Source organism: Vigna umbellata, chromosome 3 (genome assembly GCF_029865625.1).
Source record: "Vigna umbellata cultivar VRB3 chromosome 3, Vumbellata_1.0, whole genome shotgun sequence".
In the NCBI taxonomy this organism is placed as follows: domain Eukaryota; kingdom Viridiplantae; phylum Streptophyta; class Magnoliopsida; order Fabales; family Fabaceae; genus Vigna; species Vigna umbellata.
Window position 1 is genome coordinate 999576 of NC_142167.1, and position 3919 is coordinate 1003494.

Genomic DNA, 3919 nt, shown 5'->3' on the forward strand with positions numbered 1-3919 from the left:
TCCTGAAACAAGCATCATCCAGACCGATCACTCCCTATAAACGATCGCTATGAGACAAAACACTATGAGGCCGAACGCTAAGTCGAAATCCACTTAACCGAACACCATTTGGACGAACGTTTTGAGTCTTGTTTGAACACCTAAAGTACTGGTGGAACGTCTAGAACCCTGGCCGAATGATTACAACTTAACCGAACAGTATTAAATCAAAACCCGACCGAACGGTAGTAAATCCATTCTGACCGTTCGGTACTAAATCAAATCCTGAGAAAACTAATTTAATCCGAACGCTACAATGTCTAACACACCAAGACCGAACGTTCAAGATCAAACTAAAGAATATGAAGTTAAGACCGAACGCTATAATTACTAATACACCAAAACCGAACGTTCAAGGTTCGAACCAAAGAATATCAAATTAGGGCCGAACGCTACAATCACTAATTCACCAAACCGAACGTTCAAGATTCAAACCTAAGAATTCAATTTATGACCGAACGCTACAAGATAAACCTGATAATACCTCATCAAAACCGAACGCTTACAATTACTAATACAAAATCAAGACCTAACGCTAAAGATCAATCTCTGAGAATACCACTTTAAAGACGAACGCCTACGGTCATTATTTCACAAGATCGAACGCTCAAGATTGAAACCTAAGTATTCAATTTAACAACGAATGCTCAAAATCAATAAAAATTAAGTGACGAAAACATTGAATATGTGCTCTCAGACGCCAGAATCAAGAAAAGTAGAGAGTGTAACAGTAAAATCGGAATTAACCTGATCCGGGATATGCATTGACTCTGATTTGTTAAAAATGAATCGAAGGAGAAAGGAAATTGACATTGAAACAAAATAGGGAGGGAAATTAAAAGCCCTAGCTGTAGAGAAACAGGGAGAAAGGAAGGGAAGAACCTTCTTGAACTCGAGAACTTTTTTAAGATCGAGCCATGCGTTAATCAAACTCATTACGTCACCTTCTCTTCTTGCTTCCTCTCTGTATCAGTTTCCCAGTATCAGTTTCTCCTTCTTGTTAGGAATAACAGAGTTTCTCAAAGTATCGCAAAATCTAGACGTTGTTGCAGTTAAGACTCGTTCTCCTCTCCCAAATGCTTGGGAGTCATATTGATTAGGATTTGAGTTTGGAATTCAGGTATAGAATTTTTTTTAATTTTTTTCAAAAGATATTCTTTATTATAATAAATATTTTATAACATGTAACTTATAGAATAATTAGTATTCATAATTCTTTTTGAAAGTATGTAATTATCTATATATGATGAATAATTGAATTTATAATATAAAAGTGTATGAATTATTGGCAATTTAATTTAGAAATTCTGATAAACAATAAAGAAGCATGGCCATGAGCATTGGCGTGAGCATGAGCACGAGCATTTGCAGCACGAGCATTTGCAGCACGAGGATGATTGGTATAGAGAAGGGAGTGTTGGAATCATGCAAGACGCTAAGACATGTGAAGCAAGTGCATGCTCAGATCCTCCGTTCAAAGGTGGACCACTCTAATTCTCTGCTTCTCGAACTCCTTCTTTGTTGTTGCACCCTTCCTTCTTCTTCTTCTTCTCCTTCAGCCCTTCACTATGCGCTTTCTCTTTTCACCCAAATTCCAAATCCACACACTCGTTTCTCCAACCAACTCTTCCGTCGGTTCTCTCGTGGCCCCACACCGGAGGGGACCCTCCTCCTCTATCGCCTCGTCCGGAGAAACGGTACCCTTCTGGACAGGTTCAGCTTCCCCCCTCTGTTGAAGGCCGTTTCCAAACTTTCTGCCTTGAATCTGGGCTTGGAGGTTCACGGCCTGGTTTCCAAGTTGGGCTTCCATGACGACCCTTTTATTCAAACCGCCTTGATTGCCATGTACGCGGCATGTGGACGTATTATGGATGCTCGTTTGGTGTTTGACAAAATGTCTCACAGGGATGTCGTTACCTGGAATATTATGATTGATGGGTACTCCCAGAGTGGTCATTATGACCATGTTTTAAGGCTCTACGAAGAAATGAAGATTTCTGGTATGGAGCTTGATTCTATTATCCTTTGTACCGTGCTTTCTGCTTGTGGTCATGCGGGAAATTTAAGCTATGGCAAAGCAATTCATGAGTTCATTAAGGATAATGGTTTTCGTGTTGACTCACATCTACAGACTGCTCTTGTTAATATGTATGCGAGTTGTGGTGCTATGTATCTGGCTAGGGAAGTCTATGATCAACTTCCCTCAAAACATTTGGTTGTTTCTACTGCTATGCTTTCGGGGTATGCGAAGATTGGATTGGAGAAAGATGCGCGCTTCATATTTGACCAAATAGTTGAGAAGGACTTGGTGTGTTGGAGTGCCATGATATCTGGTTATGCTGAAAGTGATCAGCCTCAAGAGGCTCTTGAATTGTTTGATGAGATGCAGCGACGGAGAATAGTGCCTGATCAGATCACGATGTTGAGTGTCATTTCTGCTTGTGCTCATGTTGGTGCACTTGTTAAAGCCAGATGGGTTCATTCATATGCAGATAAAAATGGTTTTGGAAGGGCTCTTCCCATCAACAATGCCCTGGTTGATATGTATGCTAAATGTGGCAACTTGGTCAGAGCAAGAGAGGTATTTGAGAATATGCCAAGAAAAAATGTGATATCTTGGTCCAGCATGATCAATGCTTTCGCCATTCATGGGGATGCTGATAGTGCCATAGCTCTTTTCCATAGGATGAAAGTACAAAATATTGAGCCCAATGCGGTTACGTTTATAGGTATACTTTATGCATGCAGTCATGCAGGCTTGGTTGAGGAGGGCGAGAAATTCTTTTCCTCCATGATCAATGACCACAACATTTCTCCCCAACGTGAACATTATGGTTGCATGGTGGACCTATATTGCAGAGCCAAACTCTTGAGAAAAGCATTGGAACTTATTGAGACTATGCCTTTTCCGCCAAATGTTATCATCTGGGGATCCCTAATGTCTGCTTGTCAAAATCACGGTGAGCTTGAATTAGGGGAATTTGCTGCAAAACGAGTACTTGAGTTAGAGCCTGATCATGATGGGGCCCTTGTAGTTTTGTCAAATATTTATGCCCAAGAAAAAAGGTGGGATAATGTCGGACTGGTCAGGAAATTAATGAGTCATAAAGGTATCTCAAAGGAGAAGGCATGTAGTAGGATTGAACTAAATAACGAGGTGCATGTGTTTATGATGGCAGATAGATATCATAAGCAATCAGATGAAATATATAAAAAGTTAGATGAGATAGTGAGTCGACTGAAACTAGTTGGTTACACACCAAGCTCTTCGGGAATTTTGGTTGATTTGGAAGAGGAAGAAAAAAAAGAAATAGTTCTCTGGCATAGCGAAAAATTAGCACTGTGCTACGGCCTAATTGGTGAGAGAAAAGAATCATCATGCATTCGTATAATTAAAAATCTTAGAATTTGTGAGGATTGTCATTCCTTTATGAAACTGGTCTCAAAGGAGTACCGAATAGAGATTGTTATGAGAGACAGGACTAGGTTTCACCATTTTAGTGGTGGAATTTGTTCTTGTAGAGACTATTGGTGAATTATTCCAATCTGTAAATTGAATTAAACTGGCATATCCTCATTTTGGGCCTGCCCTGTATATGGCAGGGCATGTACTTCAGCTTGGCAAGGGTTAACTACTATAAAGTTGATCGTCATTTCTAATTTTGTTTAAAATTATCATAAATTCATTTTCTTTTGGTTGAATACCGCTCATTTGGCAGTAAATAATTGAAAATTTTGACCACGTTACTTTACAGATACCATATCTATAGTAGGGGTGTTGCTCCCTCCACCACCACACCTTTCTCCCTCCACCTCCCATTTACTATTTTGACCCTAAGTAAAATTTTGTTTTAGGGTTATTTTTTAATTTTACTCATTC

General features: G+C 39.6%; 1 pseudogene; it reads left to right on the top strand.

The window, feature by feature from the left end:
- The first annotated feature begins 1329 nt into the window (after positions 1–1329).
- On the top strand, positions 1330–3718 carry LOC148201365 (pentatricopeptide repeat-containing protein At4g14820 pseudogene; annotated as a pseudogene).
- The last annotated feature ends 201 nt before the right edge of the window (positions 3719–3919 follow it).